Source organism: Sciurus vulgaris, assembly GCF_902686455.1.
Source record: "Sciurus vulgaris genome assembly, chromosome: 10".
Classification (NCBI taxonomy): Eukaryota; Metazoa; Chordata; class Mammalia; order Rodentia; family Sciuridae; genus Sciurus; species Sciurus vulgaris.
In genome coordinates this window covers 142,338,785-142,355,844 of record NC_136470.1, presented here as the reverse complement: position 1 = coordinate 142,355,844, position 17,060 = coordinate 142,338,785, and the positions used below count along the sequence as shown (strand labels likewise).

General features: G+C 57.5%; 2 protein-coding genes across 18 annotated transcripts in view; one reads left to right on the top strand and one right to left on the bottom strand.

Moving 5' to 3' along the window:
• MED12L (mediator complex subunit 12L) overlaps positions 1-17,060 on the top strand; it is a 250,273-nt gene that overhangs the window by 106,585 nt on the left and 126,628 nt on the right. The window lies entirely within an intron of this gene.
• The window catches only part of P2RY14 (purinergic receptor P2Y14), a 30,022-nt gene that overhangs the window by 10,548 nt on the left and 2,414 nt on the right, over positions 1-17,060 (bottom strand). The window contains exon 1 of one of the 2 annotated variants that reach the window (XM_079100976.1): positions 5,451-5,793. The exons of the other annotated variant lie outside the window; for it this stretch is intronic. The gene's annotated coding sequence lies outside the window, so the exon portion shown is untranslated. Of the gene's footprint in view, positions 1-5,450; positions 5,794-17,060 lie in introns of those variants that run through there. 2 annotated transcript variants of the gene reach the window in all.

The following is a 17,060-nucleotide window of genomic DNA, read 5'->3' as shown; positions in this document are numbered from 1 at the left end:
AGTGGGGGGAGGCCTGGCACAGGCCAACTGAGGGGCTGCCTGTCCGTGGCTGTCTTGTGCAGGGCTGGACGTCCAGCAGCACCGGCCCCTCTCTACGAGGTGCCAGTAGCACCCTGAGGTTGTCTCCAGACGTTTCGAAACGTTCTCCAGCCGAGAACCCCTGGAGCAGCCCTTCCTGGCGGGTGGCTTGGTAACGTCCCCACATGGACAGAGAAGAACTGAGCTCCTGGGTTGGTGCCCAGCTTCGCTTCTGCTTTCATCCCGATGAGGAGCCTCTGTGCTCAGGCCTGTGAGACGAGAGGTGGGCTTACTGACTGCGCCGTGTGCGTGCTGGGCGTGCGTGCAGCGTGACGAGGAGACGTGAGAGCCGAGGGTGGGCTGTGGTGTGTTTCTTGGCAGCCGTGAGGCCACGACAGATGCAGAGTGCCTCTGTGCTCCAGTTTCTACCTCCCTCTCGTGACGGGTAGCGGCTGTCTCCTGGGGCCCCGTTTCTGTAAGCATCGAGGACCCTGTGCCTGGCGGGGAGACTGGAGACGAAGTGGCAGGTGCCTGGGGCTGTGCCCCCACCTCGCCGCCCCGGCCCTCCCCCGCCTCTGTCGGGTGCTCCTCTGTACCAAGATGCAGGCGGTGCTCAGGTCCCCGGGCGCGGGGCCCAGCAGTGCTCTCCCGGGAGGGCTGAGGGCTTCGCTTCTGAGGTCCCTGCTTCCCAGTCCCAGGAAGCAGCCCTCAGAGGGAGGTGAGCCCAACCCTCCAGCCCGTGCAGCTGCCGGACTGGCTCCCCCGAGCCTGTCCTCCTCCCCTGGGGAGCCAACTCGGCCTGGGACGGTGTGGGCATCAACAAGCGTGAGAGCAGTAGGTGAAGATGCACTGGAAACCCAAACCAGATCCCAGGGCCGATAGCGATGTGAGACATGCAGAATTAGACGGAGGGAGGGCGGAGACAGGAAGCTCGTCTCTGCACAGGAGTGCCAGCTGGCAGGGGTGGAGGAAGGCAGGATCCGATGTCACTGTTCTGCACCCTCAGTGCACGCCAGATTCGGGGCCATCGTCAGTGGTGAACAGCATCGTGAGGTCTGAACAGACTCTCCTCCTCCAGGATGATGGAGACATGACCGTCTCCTGAGTGGGAATTCCTGGTGGTCCCTGAAAGGTTTCAGACTCATGTTGTGGAGGGGGACCCGACACTGTGGGCCTCTGGGTGTGAGAACATCCCTGGGCTTACTGCTTCCGAGGCTGATCATGGGTGGACAAGCATGGGTGCTCCACAAGGTGGGCCAGTCTCCAGAACAGCCAGCCTGGACTCTAAAACGCCCATGTCATGAAGAACAGGCCTCCCATCCTCAGGCACTGCAGCTTCCTGCTTCTCAGCAGATGTATGCAAATGAGCCAGGATTCCTGGGAGATGCAGATTACTGAGCTACCTGGGTATTTTTGATCCAGTGAAAAGAGTCCAAAATGAAAAGCATAACTTCTCAACCACCCTCTTTTCTGTCACCCTGTGCCTGGTAGTACTCTGGGCAGGTACTTTCTTTACTGTGACAATAACTCGTGAAAGGTTTGGCTCTCTAACTGGCAGTGCCCAGCGGCAGGGTCCTGGAGGCTGAGCCCCCCAGGGTCTGGGCCCTGGCCTGTCTCTGGCACCTTGTGGCTGCCTGGCGGGAGGTCTGCTGAGGGCACCTCCTGGGAAGCCCCCCTCCTCCCAGCCCCACCCTGCCTGGGGCTCTCTGGCCCTTCTCCATGGCCACGTTCTTCCTGTCTCTATAGTTAAAATAATATTAGTTTTCAGATTTTTCCTCTCCTTCCCACAGTCATCCCCCTCCCTGCCCCAGAGATAGGCCTCATGAGAACTGAGCTCGCTGTTCCTGTTCCTGGCTCAGTCAGGACAGGCTGGAGCTGGCCTGCCACGTGATGCCCAGGGATGCTCACTGGATTGGTGAATGAGTTTATTTACACAGCTGGGGTCAAACTACAGAGTTCATTTCCTTTACTGTCCAATGACAGGTCTTTTCAGGACCATGAGTGTTTTAAGATGACATTTTTCTGAATCGTCACTTTCTATGGCATAATAGATTAGAATAGGTGACTGTGCTTTTGCAAGCTTTGGATCAACAAAATCGGAATAATCATAGTTCTTATTCATGGTCCATTTTTACCCAACAGCATTTAATGAGGTTGACTTTTTAAGTTCATTTTGTTACTCTTGATGCTGAAAATCTACCTCAGACTCTGACCTCAACCTCAGCAGGAGCGTGTAGCCTGTGGCAGGTCCCCTGCCCTGAGCCATACTCTGGACGACAGGCCACAGGGCCTGTCCTGCTCCTCGTCCTCACTTCCCATGCTACGCTGTTGGCAGCACCTGCGTGTGTTCTCGGAGGAGCCTGCGTGCCCGTCCATGAGACTTGGAGTTTTTTGAACTAATATTTTGTGATTTTGGTGTCAGCGTGAGGACATATATATCTTATCATTTGCAGCTTGATTATCCCCCATGAAAATTCTTGAGACTAGAAACGTTGCAGATTTCAGAGTCCTGCATCTGGAAGACCTGCGTAGATTTTCCTGGTGGAACGTGCGTGATCTGAAGATTCGCAGAAGGCTTGCGGTCTCCGTGTTGTGGGCTCCTGGCTTTCGGGTCAGGGGTGTCTGGCCTGTCTGGGACAGCATGTCATCCGGGGCTTAAGAGTTGCTGCTGTCAATCTGACCACCATTTACCATTTTCTATTCCTGCAGATGATCAGAGCACAGCTCACTCACTCATTTTCTTTCAGCCAGCCAGCAGAATTTTGGAAGTTTGTGTCTGTCGCTGTGAACTCTGTGGCTTCCTCCCACCGAGACTGGACTCTCAGTGAGGACAGGAGCTGACTCTCTGCTGTCGTGCGATGGAAAGTGCCCAGACTGAGGCAGTGCGGTGGGAGAGCGTGTTACCAGGTGACCTGTGTGTGCTGCTTTAAATCAGCCCAAGTAGAGGGCTCATTCAGATCAGAACAGCACAAGGGTTCAGTGTAACAGAATATAAATCAGTCGTTGGTCTGCTTTCAGATCCAGTGGAGCTCGCAGGCCTGGCCCTGACCTCCAGGCCCTGGCTGCAGGCCCCTGTCCTGCCCGGTAAGGAGTGGCCATTGTGTGGAAGTAGGTCACTGAGGCAGTAGGTGCTGGACACGTTGATCAGGCTTACTACCAGTGTTGGGCAGGATGCCTGGCTTTCTGAAGGCGTGTTAGGAGGTGAACTTGGAAAGGTTTCTGTTTCCTGGGCTTGTGATTTCTGTTTGGCCTTCCCGTGGGTCTTGCTTCTGCCCGTGGAGCCTGCAGCTGAACGCCACATCCCCGGATGGGAAGGGAACGGCTTCTCCCGAGTGGTGGCTGCGTGCCAGGCACCAGGGGGCCTCGCCCATGTTTGTCTGTTGGTCTGTTTTAGTAGGTGGTGGGACAGAGGAGGGTCCAACAGTGAAAGAGTTAAAGGTCACTGCAAATTCAGATTCCACTGTGTGTTTGCAAAGCCTCCTCCTTTTCCCAGGGTGCCAGGTGCCTCTGTGAACGTAATGAGGCTGTTTTATGCAGTGTGAGTAACGCCATGGTTCGTGAACAGCCAGCAGGGCGGCCCCGCACACCCGGGGTCCCCTTCTGCTGTGTGTGTAAGACACAGCTTTACTGGGTGTGTCCTGGTCAGGTGCGGGGGAAGGTCAGGATGACTTTTAAGTCCCCTCTTGGGACCTGGCATCCTGTATGAATCCCTGACCTGCCTGGATGCCAGGAGAGAATCTGTCCCTGTGCCACTGTGTGTGTGTGTGCCACTGGGTCTGGTGTGTGTGTGTGGGACGAGGAGCCGATCGTGCCCCTGGGGCTCAGCGCCTGGAAGGGTGCTCATTGGTGGGCGGCCCTGTCATGCAGGTGACGTGCAATGTATGCTTTCTTCCTTTGACTTCTGGGCTTGCTTTCGAGACTCTGTAGCCTTTGCCCGTTTACATATGATCCTAGCCAAGAGGCAGAGAAGGGAGCTCTCCTTTCTTTTTCATTAGGTGGAATCATAACATTGCTGACATTTGGCTATATATATATATTTTTTACCTCCCTACATGATAGTTTCATGAGATTAATGGTGACATTTGAAAGTTATTAGTAAAATTGTAAATGGAAAGAATGTATATGCCTGTGTTAGTTCTAAGTGGATACAGCAGAACACAGGTGCACCTAGATCTTGTTTATTTTCCAAAAAGTGCTTTTCCTCTAAATTTTCTTTCTCAGGCAATCTCAGTTCTCTTTTTGATTCCTAACCATCTGTGAAATGTCTCTTGTTGAGGAGGCACAAAAGTCCAAGAAATAGCTTCCCGACAGAGTGGGACTGTGTGGCTGATGGCTGGATCCTAGTGGACACGCAGTGGCCCTGGCTCCCTTCAGTCGTAAGTGACGGACACGTGTATGACATTGACATGATGTCTTCACTGAAGACTTAAGAGTCGCATTTTCACACTAGAGAGTTGTTCATTGAAAAGTCGAGGGTTTTTTTTAATACTAAATTTAGTGGTTTTAAATTTTTTTCATGTGGCAGATGCTGCAGTTAATGCCCTGTTCTCCCAAACTCCACTTCTTGTCAGTTGTAAAGCTACAGTTTCTCCAGAAAACGGGGCTCTGTTCTAGGACTGTGTGTGTGTGGGGGAAAGATTATGGCTAGATAGGCTGGACCCAGACCAGGGTGGATTCTAAGCAGGACTTACATTTTAACATATTAGAACTATTTCTTAGTCACAATCTTCTGGAATCTACTGTGCGATTTACAGGAAAACAATGGAGGTTGTATTCTTTGTCCTAACCACCACAGACTAAAGCAAAAGACACAGTAAATTCATGATATTTCAGTGCTGGTTCAGCCTCTGAGGAAGCAGTCAGAAGAACAAGGAAATGGACAGTGGAACCTAAGACAGGGATGAGAGATGCACAGCAACTGTGCGACCCGGCCAGTCCAGCCTTTGTTCCGGGAAGAGGCGTCTGCACTGGCCGCCAGCCCCGGCCTTGGATTCAGTTTGTGTGGGAATGTGGCCTTTGCGCTCAACCCAAACCTCCTGTTCTTTGTTCTCTTTCTGGAGCGGTTCAGCTCTGGCGGGCTGTCTGCCCTGAGGCCCTCAGAGCCCAGCCGTGCAGGGCCGGGCACACACCGCAGGATGCGCCTCAGCCCTGTGGCTCAGCACCCGCACTGCCCTGGGGCGGGCTGGCTCGCGTCTTCCTCTGAGCAGGAGCGTATTGGTGCCTGCTGCAGAAGCCCCAGTGCGTCAAGCGCAAAGATGTTGGCGGAGAAAGCTGACTCGAGTCAGTTCCCCTTCCACCTTGGAGAACGCAGGCTCACCTGTGAACCTGCACCCCAGCCACCAAGGGCAAGGAACCGCGCTGCTGAGACGAGGCCCCGGGCCTCGGACCACAGGCTCCTGCATACCCTGTGCGGCCTAGAGGCCTCCACTCACCGCTCTTCCCAGCCCCGTTGGCTCTCTGCTGGCGAGATTGGGTCAGCACCGCGTCCGTCCTCTGGCCGCAGCTGCGGACAGCGCTCTGCCTCTGCCGGGATGCTCCTGTTGCCCGGCAGGAAATGCCGTGCCCGCTCTCAGACCGACTCCCCCGAAGTGCTCTCAAGTGCTGGCTGCTTGCCAGGCGCTGCAGCGTCAGGAGGTGCAGATGTCCAGCCTCTTTGGAGGCCAGCTCTCACCAGCGCCCAGGCTGGTGGGTCTGACTCGGTTCTGCCTAGGGCTGCACATGAGCAGGGAGCGGGGCCAGGCCCCTGCCGAGGGCGCGAGCTTTCCCAGGCCTGGCGTGACCTTCCTGCGGAGCTGCAGTAATAATAGCTCCTGCGTCTGCGGGGTAGCGTCCTCTAGTTGTGAGTCACGGGCTCCCACCGAGCCCGGCATCCCTTGCAGCAGTGGAGGGCACTGGGCGTCACGGCACCTGCCCGTTTCCCAGCTTGAGCGGGCTGGCTGTCCTCACCCTCTCCAACTGTGCCGTGGACCTGCCCAGCCTTGGGCTGGCGTCCTGGACTCCTCGCCCCTGCTCGGGCTCTCCCTCCGCTGGGACCTGGCCGTGGAGAGCCCTGTCCCTCCCGGGCGCTCCCTGGCCACATCCCTGGACGCGTCCTTTTGAACACGCTCTTCCCAGGCTTCTCACTCGGAGGTCACACCCGGGTCACACGGGGATACGGGCTCCCAGGAGGATGAGTGCGGTCTCCTCGGCTGTCCACCTCAAGGTCACCCCGTGTGGGCCACGTCACCTCTGCGCCCATGGTGTCCGTGTCTGCCCTGTCTCAGGAGCTCGCTGGTCAGGGTGCCGCCCAGGTGCTGGGCCAGGAGCCTCCTCTGCGGGCGCCTGCCCGCGGCACCTTCCCTCCTGCCCTGGAGTGTGGGAGGCGTCTGTGTGCTGTCCAGTCCCCTGACGGCGCTGCCCCTGTCCCGCCTTCTGGCGCTGCCTGAGACCGCTCTGCTGCACGTGGCTGAAGAGATGGCCGCTCAGAAGCTGTTGCCAGGGCAGCCCTTTACGTGCGGTGATGAGTGACCCAGACTCCACCACCCTGACCATTCCAAGTTCATCGTCCACTGAACTGGCCACGTTCACACCTGGGGCCGCCGTCACCTCTGTCCATCCCAGAACACTTTCATCTTGCAAAACAGAAATTCCCAAGCCCTGCAGCAGCAGCTCCTCTTTCCTCACCTCTGTCCTGGGGGACTGCCCTCTGCTTCCGGTCTCATTCCGACTTCCCTGTGAGCAGGACCTGGCGTGTCTGACTCGGTTCTCTTGGCCCAGTGCCTTTGAGGCCCCCCATGTGGTAGCTTGTGCCAGAACTCCATTCCTTTTTCAGGCCTAGTAATACTCCACCATGTGTGCACACCACTTGTCTTCTATCCATTCCTCTCTCCATGGTCACTTGGTCGCGTCGCCCTTTGGCCACTGTGAATAGGCTGTTGTGAATGCCGGTGACCAGATATTCCTTCAAGACCTTCCTTTCCATTCTTTTGAGTATAGTGTTCCCCTGATCCTGTGGTTTTGCTCTGTATGGTCTGAGTTATCTGAGGTCAATCATGGTTCAAAAATATCAAATGGAAGCTTCCAGAAATAAGCAGGTCACAGGTTTTAAATCACAGGTCATACTGAATAGTGTGGGGCCACTTTTAAAATTAAATGTTTCATCTTATTCTGAGCAAAAGCGTCTTTGATGTCACAGATTTCGACTCTTTAAAGACGCCCGGGGATAATGAGTGGCTTGGCCTGAGTGCGTCTCGCCCCGTGGCTTCCAGACGCAGGTGCCGGCGAGCCGCCACCTCAGGTGCTGGGCCGCGATGAGGTCCCGTGGGCCCGGTGGCAACAGAACATTCTCTGGGAGGGGCCGCGTGGAGGAAGTGGGCTGGGCCGTGTCCTGGAAGGGCTCTTCCTCCCTGGCCCCGTGCTCCTCCTCGGTCCAGTTCTGCCTCCCTCACTGAAACGGTGGGAAAGGATGCATGAGGCTAAGCCTCCTCTTGCCGTGGCCTCTGCAGTAGAGGGTCAGGAAAGGCGGGCCTTGTGGCGGTCGACTCAAAGTCACCGTGGTCAAACACACAGCCCTCAGGACCCTGAAGCCGCACCGCGTCGCTGCCCCGGGCCATGACCGCTCTGCCATCAGCATCGACCCGCAGTGCCTAGTGCGTGTCCCCTGAAGGTCTGTAGGAGGCCACTGGAGTAAGGGGACGCTGGAGAGGGAGGACAGGCTCGCACAAGCCAGCGTCACGTGGGTTTTGCTAGTTCCGCTGGCGGTTATTAGTGTGTTCTGGGCTTTTTGGTGGGAAATGACACGTCCCCCGCCCCCTAGGTGGTGGGGAGAGTGAGGTTTGAATTTGCTGGATGCTCTGTTGCTGTTTGCCAGCCCACATGTCCCCTGTGGAGTCAAGGGCCGCGGCCTGCGTGCTCCTGGCCAGGACGCCTGCTGATGGGAGGCCAGTCGGTGAGGCAGAGGGAAGCAGCCCCGCCCACCCTGTGCACCGCCTTTGGGTGACCGCACAAGCCACGGCCAGGCAGCCCTTTCTCAGACCCGCCGGGAGTGCTTCTCTCCCCAGCGCTGGCTCGTCACCTCTGTGTGACCCTCGTTTCGCTGTGTGCCAGTTGGCTTGTTGTACTTCAAATATTGACAGGATCTCGCCACCGCATGTTAACCCTTCAGACCGTTGGAACGTGGTTGACCTGGAGTCTTGGGACGGGAGGGACAGTATGTTTACATAGTTACGTGTGTTTGCTTATGTTGCTGTCCAGGACACTGGCTCGCTCTTACCCAAGCTGTGTGTCCTTGGACACCTTACTCAACCTCTCTGTCTCAGCAGTCATTTTCTTGGGATAGTCTATATAAAAGTAAGGACAGCATCAACTTCAAAATATGGTTGTAAGGAACACTGTTTGAGCGCTTGGCACGTAGAGGAGTACTGTGGCTGCACCCCGTCATCAGTGCTACCTCTCCGATGGAAGGCTGACAGAACTCTGAAGAACTGGTGGTGTGGGGGATGAGGATTTCTGCTATTTCCAAAAAGTACCGATTGCTTGGAGAAAACCTGGCTTTGGCATGGAGTCCGGTGTGGTCTGTGTCCATCTGCGTTTTGGGTCTCCTCAAGCCTGGGTTAGAGTTCCTCTGTCCCAGTCCTCAGGGCCTGGTGGCCTGGTGGCCTGCGGGGCTTCCTGTGCTCTCTGTGGCACTGTGCAGGGAGCCGCTGCCCCACCTTCCCTCGGGCCTCCTCAGCGGGTGGGTGGATCAGGAGGCAGAACAGCTGGGGGCACAGTCGAGGGCTCTGGACCTGGCGTTGTGCTGGTTCTCGCTTGGTTCACGGCAGAAGGGACCGCAGGATGCTCTCTGATGTGGCTGTCGTGGGAAGACCGTTCCTTGTGGTTCTCTTCTTCCGGTGGGTGCCCAGGGCCTCCCGTCTCCAGGCCAGTGTCCTGCAGGGCTCCAGCCCTTCCCACTGCCCTGCGGGGAGGCACTGGCCTCCGGCCCCTGCGGCTGCAGGATGAATGCTGACCTCTGAGAGGCGGGCCTCCCTTGCTGCATCTGTTCTGAGCAGCTTGGTGCCTGGGCCGCTGCTCCGTGGGCCTGCGCCTCCTCAGCCCCCTCCTGAAGCACATAGCGATGGCTGGGCCTTGTTTACCAGCACGTGCACGTTGAAGGATCGCTGCTGACTGAGCAGTGTGGGGCTGGGACACCGTCAGAATTTGACGAGAGCCAGAAAGCCAGAGAGGTCGGAAGGTGTTGTGGGCAGTAGCTGGGGATGCATGCGGCCAGGGATGGAGGCTGGATGGCGCATGCTGCCCTGCAGCCTGCGTCCTGGGAACGTTGGATCCCAGGTCACGAGAGTGGTGGCTTTTGAGCATTGGTTATTCCTCTCCCTAGCCTGAGTAGTCCTGGGCTGCAGCTTGCCCCAGGGCGTTGTGGGAAGAGTCGCATCTCTCCCGGGGCTGGCCCTATGGCGAGTGCAGGCCTGGCCGCCCTGGCCCTGGCACTCAGACACAGCCTAGATCTCATGGAACCTAGGTCCAGGAGCCTGGGACCGGCCTCTACCAGTGTGGAGGGATGTGGCGAGTCCTCGTCTCTTTATAAACCTAATTTTAAAAAATATGTGAGGGATGCAAAGTAAACGCAGGTGCGTTAGAAACTAAAGTGGGAAGGAGGAGGAAGGCTCACCGGCACCTTTGTCCTCGGCAGCCAGTTGCTTTGTTGTAAATGGCAAGCTAAAAGGTCGGGTCGGAGCCACCTGGTGCCCTGGCCTCTGGAAGGGAGTCCCTACCAGGAGAATGGAGGCCACATTGACAGTGCGGAGGTTGGATGGGACGTGTTCTCAGGAGGACTGTGCTGGACACTCTGCTCGTTAAGTCACTTCAGCTTGATAGCTGCTTCCTGAGGCAGTGCTGCTCACGTCCCCCCAGTTGAAGGACAGGTCAGTGGGGCACCGCGTGGGGTGCATGTCTGCCTGGTGAAGTGGGTCAGAGAGGGCCGACCACTCCGTGCAGCCTGGGCTTCTGGGACCCCAGTGACCCCCGTGCCCGGCCCGGTTCCCTCCCTTCCCTGGCTGTTGCGAGTCCACTGCTGAGCCTGTCTGCCCGCGGGCCCTTCCCAGCCCTGGGGGTGATGGGCGTCGGGTTCACTTTAAGCTTGTGATCCCATTTTCTGTGCAGCACGTTTGTGCACAGGCTTTGTGCACAGGCGGTGCTCGCTCGCGATTCGCTGCCCTCGCAGGACTGACAGCCCCGCCCGTCATGGAGCCTTTAAATAACATCTGTTTGTAGAGTTGCTGTGTGCTTTGATCTTGAACTTCATGCCCTTTTGGGTCGTACTGACTTTCCAAAATGTCACCAGCTTTGCGACCTCTGCATGTTTCACCGTTGATCCAGTTTTCCTTAAGACATTCCCCAGAACCCCAAGTGGAAACTTAAAGTCTTCTTTGAAGGTGCTGGAGCGAAAGAACCAGAGAGCAAATTGATTGAAGGCGCGCACCAGTGAGACTTGGCCCTGGCACGCACGGGTGGTATGCAGCCACTGTGTCCCTGATTCGGTCCCCTGCTGTACACTCTGCTCTGCTGCTGGGTGACGTCCCTCGCTCACCTGCTAAGTGGCCGTGGTCTCCTGCATGCCTCTTGTTGTGGCAACAGCCGGTGAGAGGGTCCTTGGAGGCAGAATAGTACAGACGATGGCACTGCAGCCTGGGGAGGACCCAGGCCCTCCACCACGTAGTTCTATCTCGGGGCCTTTTAATATTTTATTTTGAGAAAGTCTTGCTAGGTTGCTGAGGCTGGCCTCTGCTATCCTCCTACCTGAGCCTCCTGAGTTGCTGGGACTACAGGTGTGCACCACTGTAGTGTTAAGTGGAGCAAGGCAGCTAGCACGGCAGAGCTGGGGTCTCCTCCCGCCGCCTCCTCCCGCCCCTGAGCAGTGGCCCCAGTGACGACTCTTGGCAGTTTTTGAAGCTCCGCCTTTTCCTCCTGAGCAGCAGCCCTTGGTTCTGTAGCTGAAAGGGATTGCGTGTAGCCGCCCTCCCCACGAACCGGGCCTCTCGCGTTTCCTTCTTCCTGGACGTCCTTGGCCTCCGAGGCCTCAGTGCTGCTGCCCAGCTGGTGCCCAGCATGCTGCTGGGATTGACCTGCTCTTCAGTGAGAACTTGACTTGGGCTCCCAGGGGGCTTGTGCTCACTTAGCGTGAAATTAGGTGACGGATGGCGTGTGGCCACAGAGGTGCCGAGCGGAGGGCGTGGCCGGTGGTGAGCTCTGAAGCCGAGGAGAAACCCATTAGCTGCTTTGTGCATGTACAGAGTGCACATCTCCAAGATGACCGCAGGCCAGCGGGAAGTGGCCTCTCCTTTGCATTTGATGGGTGTCTTCCCTCCGTGAATTGCAGTTAGGATTGTTTCCCTGGGTCGTGGTCAGTGCCGGGAAGCAGGAACCTCCACAGCCCCACGCCGGCCTCCTCTCCACCCGAGGCTCCGGGCACAGGCAGAGAGCAGGGCGGTTCTGGAAGGCCGTGGCCCAGGCAGCCCTATCTGAGTGTGGATGACCGGCACGCAGGGCGGGTGGTCTGACTCCTCAGGCACCAGAGAGACTGGTAATCAGAGGGACTGTGTGAGGCGCTAAGGAGTGTGGGGGCCTGGCTTGACCAGCCAGGGCCACTTCCTAGTGTAGTGCACCCGCGGGCAGAGCACGAGGAGATGGACGTGCTGACCAGGGCCCGGTGTCCCCAGGAAGCCGTGTGAGAGTGCTCCCTTCCGAGGGCTCCTGGGTCCCCCGCGTGTGCCCTGTTATCCTGGGAATGCACTGGCCTCCAAGCTCCGTGGGATGAGGAGTGCTCTTTGGTCTTGTCAGTCTTGCGCTTTCTTCGTAGGATCTCAGGAAATAGGTGAAGATGGCCCTGTGTGGACTAGCCGGGGAGGAATCACTGTCTGAACAGCATGAATGGCCTCTTCGTGCTTTGAGTGGACACGCCTTCAAGAAGAAATTCTAGGGAAACATTTTTCAGAGCCATCTAAATCTAGAAAATAACACAGTGTTTTAGGCCATAAAAACCCGTCCCCCGAGAGGATATCTTTAAATGGTCTCACTCATTTCAAAGTCTTCAGCAGAGCTGCCGTGAGTCACTGCTTCGTGGAGCCCGCTCCGTCAGAGAACTCAGCGACACCGATGACTGGTGATTCAGTTAATCTGACGTATATTCAGAGAAGAGACTCGCCAGCCTACCATTCCCTGCTCTCAGTGCAGTTGAGCTGCTGCTTGCACAGAACAGAATCGGATCATCCTGCCCTGGTCACAGGCTGGTCCCGGGCAGGCTGTGCCCGTGCTCAGTGGCGACTCCAGCCTGCCCCCTCGGGTGCTCCTCACAGCTCCTGGCCAGGGTGTCACCGAGACTGAGCTCGGGCCCATCCGAGGCTTTAGAAGTGAGCGTCTCTGGCCCGGGGCGTTAGTGAGTGGGCAGGTTGTGTGTATGGCCCACCCTTCTCCCCAGAGGGCTGCTACCAGGTGCAGTGGAGGATTCAGAGAAGCCCTTGGAGACGTGTCGCACTCTAAGGTAGGACCAAGGCCAAGAGCTTCTGCACCAGGCCAGGGAGTACCTTCTCCAGCTGCATCTGTCAGGATTTCTCAAGACACAAAAGGCCCGCACCCCACAAGGAAGAGGTGATCGATTAAATATTATCAAAGCTTCAAGCTTCCACTTTTCACCGGGCACCATTTAGAGAATGGAGGAGGACCATAGCCAGGAAGAGGTAGTCATGCAACACATCTGTTAAAGGACGGAGACTTTAAGGAACGTTCCTTATGAAGTTCTCCGACAGTCATACGAGGTGACGCAATTAAAACCAGTGGCCAAGGGACATGCGTAGCTCATAAAAGAAGTTCAGTGTCATTAGTCTAAGGAAACGAAAGTTGAAATGACCACAAATCGTTCTTCCCACCCACTGGAAGGGCCCACAGTAAAACCCCAGGAGAGCCTGTCAGCATCCAGCTGGCAGGAAAATGGAATGACTGGCATCGTGACGTGGATTTAGTTGGAGTGCAAGTTAATAAATCTACTTTGGATGACATGCCGCTGCCATTGAGCCACATCTCCAGCTCTTTTTTATTATTTTATTTTGCTACAGATTCTTTCTGCATTGCTGAGGCTGGCCTTGAACTTGCAGTCCTCCTGCCTCAGCCTCCTGAGTCTGGGATTACAGTGTGTGCCACTGTGCCCAGCTGTGACTGTAATCGCTTTGATTGCCGACCTTGTACCAGGTGTCTGATAATTCTCATGATGATTCTTTAGCTTGCCGTGTTGATTCTAGTTTCACTGATGACTAAACCGAGCAGGCAGAGCCCTGGGGGCAGGTGGGGTTGGGATCCGTCTGTCTTGTCAGGTCCACTCTCTGCTCCTGAGAAGAAGGTGGTGGCATGCTTGGCTCATGCCAGCCCCTTTCTGGGCTACTGGTGGCCTGAGCTGGTGTCTGCTCCACAAGGACCCGGTGAGCACAGGGAAACCGAGTCAGCCGAGAGCTTCTTGAGGCTGTTAGAGAAGGTGGTGTAGTCAGGCTGACACCAGAGACTGATTCCAGAACCATCACTTTCGTTATCACGCTCTGTTCCTTGGCTTCCTGGAGGCAGGACTGGCTGTCTCCCCTAGAGGGGGCAGAGCGTGGACTTCCTGACCGGGCAGAACCAAGACTCTGGGCATGGCGCTGGTGTGCTGCGCTGTGGTTTGTGAAGGCACGTCGGCGTCACTCTGGTCAGGTGACCCACGCCAAGGAGAGGGCCCTGGCCGGCACCCAGGTGTGAGGGGCAGCATGCCCCATGCATGCTGTGGGAGGGATGCGTCCACCCGTGGGGTACCACGCCCTTCTTCCGCGGCTGTGCTTTGGGTGAGCACCCTGCCTCCGAGTCCTGAGGACAGCGGCACCGTAGGCAGCTGGCAGACGGGGTCGTGGGGACAGCTGGCCTTGGTTCTGCTTTCACCCAGGCCTGTGCTCCCACGTCCTTCTCTCACTTCCACACCGTGGTGCCCGCAGGTCCGTTTACAGTGGGGACAGGCAGAGGGATGCTAGTGGGCCTGGTGGGCAGACCAGGAGGCGGAGAGAAAGGCTCTCATCCCTGGAGGCCTGGCACCGCAGCCACGCGCCCTGTCCGTGTCCTGTTCTGTCATCAGGCGCAGGGCTGCCAGGCCCTGGCGGCTGGTGTCAGGACCGGGACAAGTCAGTGCTGGCCGGCTGTGATGAGATCAGGCTCTCTGACACCCCCTGAAGGAAATAGCATACGCTCCATAAGCCACGGTGCCCCGGGAGTGCTGCACAGCCCGGCAGCCGTGGGCCCCGGGGACGGTGACGATGTGCATGGTCGCCGTGCCTGTTCGGACAGGGTCCCCAGCGTTCGGGGCCACGGCTGCCGTGTGGCCAGGAGCCCCTGCCTGTTGAATGGATGAACGACGGAGCTATCCTTAGTGTGGGAAGGGGTGTCTCCCGTCCGGCACAGCAGCCTAGAAGTGGCCATCAGGGGAAGCGAGTGAGCTGGCCCTGACCTCTGACCCTAGGGCTGGACTCCCCGGAAGGACCCCGGGGGCAGTGGCTGAGTCCTTTCCAGCATGGTTTCTCTCTCATTGTAAGAGTGGACAGCCCTGGAGTCCACTGGCTCTGTGTGATGTGGTGGACATAGGTGGGGGTGGTTCTGGAAAACTGGACTCCAGGTCATCTCCCAGGTGCCCACCCCTGAGTGTCACGGGAACTGATGATGTGCCCCCACTCCGCTGGCCTTGGAGGCCACGTGGCTTCTCTCCCTCTCCCCTGTCTCTTTCCCTCCCTCCCTCTCTCTCCCTCTCCCCTGTCCCTCTCTCCCTCTCCCCCTCCCTCTCCTGTCCCCACCTCCCTCTCCCCCTCAATCCCCCCTCTCCCCTTCTTTCTCCCTCTCCTCCCTTTCCCCGTCTCTCCTTCTCTCTCCCTTGTCTCTCTCTCCCTGTCTCTTCCCCTCTCTCCCTTTCCCAGTCTCCCTCCCTCCCTCTCTCTCCCTCTCCCCCTCCCCCCTTCTCTTCTTTTCCCCTGTCTCTCCCTTTCTCCCCCATCTATCCCTCTCTGTCTCTCCTTCTCTCTTCCCCTCTTTCCCCTGTCTCTCCTTCTCTCTCCCCTGTCTCTCTCCTCTCTCTCCCCCATCTCTCCCTCTCCCACTGTCTCTCCTTCTCTCTCCCCCGTCTCTCTCCCTCTCCCCCACCCCCCTGTCTCTCCCTCTGCCGCTCTCTCCTCACTATCCCTCTCCCACGGTCTCTCCTTCTCTCTCCCACTCCTCCCTTTCCCCCGTTTCTCTCCCTTTCTCTCCTGATGGCTTAACTTCCGCAGCAGGTGCTGTGTAGTTGGGTAGAAGCCCTCACCCTGTTCCCTTATCTGAAAGATGAAGGCCGGGGTGACACTGAGGCCTGTGGTGCTTTCCAGCCACACCAGCTGGGTGGCGGCAGGGAGGAGTCAAAGGCAGCAACTTGATCTACGGTGCGCGAAGGCAGAGGTTTCCAAGGAATCTAAGATGGACCAGATCCGAGGACACATGAGCAGCGCTTTGCTTTGCTGGTGGAAGAACAGGCGGATGGGCAGCTCTGTGGTCCACATGGTTTTCCTGAGGACAGCCGCACGGTCACCGTAAAATGAAGATGAATGAATCACTTACTCCGCCTGTCCGTTTCCAGGAAACACCCCCGGTGCAGGGGCACTGACCTGGAGCCTGGCCCTCAGGCTGCCCGCCAGGGCATGTCCCCCGATGTCACGTGGGGTGGTGGTGGGCACCGTGCATTGCAGGCGGGGACCGGCAGGAGGCGGTGGGTCTCAGCATCTGCGGGGCCAGGGCACGGCAGCAGCCTGGGAGCTCCCTTGGAACCCGTGGTAGACCTGGCCTGACCCGTGCGGCCTTTCTAGGTCCAGGCTGCACGGCGAGGCGGCCATGTAGTTCGTTTTCTGAGCAGGACGTGTGAGATGTCAAGGGCGCCCCTCACAGTTCTCCCAGGTCCAGGTGAAAAGTGGAGCTGGCTCCTGGCTGGCATCTCTCAACCCGCAGGCCAGAGCGAGGTGCTCCCCAGTCCCCAAGATGGCCGAGCTCCACCCCAGAGCTTCGGAGTCCCTAGGTCCTGCCGCAGTTGGCCTGTCTGGCAGGTTGCCTGGTGAGGCTGCGGGCCCTCCTTTGGGACTGCCCCTAGACAGGTGTGGCAGTCTTGCACTGGGGATGAAATTTGTCGAAGGGACTCCTGTGATTGTCACCTCCTGCACTGGCCACCTCTTCAGGTAAGGATGCCAAGAAGACAAGGACGGAATGATGGTGTGGGCAGGAACTGTCCCCCGCCGGGCTGTCCTTGGCACTCGGAGACCGCTGGTGCTGCCAGGCAGCTGGTCTCCTTGCCCAGGAAGGGCTGGGCCAGAGGCAGGAAACCTGACCTCTGGGCCGCAGAGGCCCCCACCTCAATTCACCCTGGAAGCGCTTTCCAGTGACCCTTAGTCCAGGGGCCAGTATCCTGCTCAGGAGTTGACGTAAGTACCCGAGTCTGTCGGAGTCTAGACCCAGCCCCCCATCCTGGTCAAAACTGTTCACACTGATAGCAGGTAGGGGAGCTGAGGGCCTGGAGTGCCTGGATGGCGGCAGCATGTTCGCTGCATTGTGGTAGGTGGCAGGACGCGGCTGAGTGCTGTCTTGGCTTCTTAGGATTTCGTTCATTATGCTGCTCGCTAATCAACTAGCCCAGGTCAGGAGTCCCTGGGACAGTTGATCAGTGAGGTAGGGGTACCTGAAGGTGAGATTCACCTGCAGATGGAAGTGTGGCCCTCAGCACACCAGCCTCAGCCCCAGCAGGAAATCTGTTAGCAGTGCACATTTCAAGGGTCCAACCCAGACTTAGTGATTTACAGCTCTCGTTGGGTAGGGCCCAGGGAGAGGTGATAGTTAATTTTTTTTTTTTTTTTTTTAAACAGACCCTCCAGGTGATTCTCAGGTGTTAAGGTCTAGAGACACTGTGTGGCAAGGCGGTTTTGCTTGTCTTATCTGGTTTGACCCACTGCTCAGAGGGGCCAAGTTGTTTTCCAGCGGCTTGACAGACCATCACC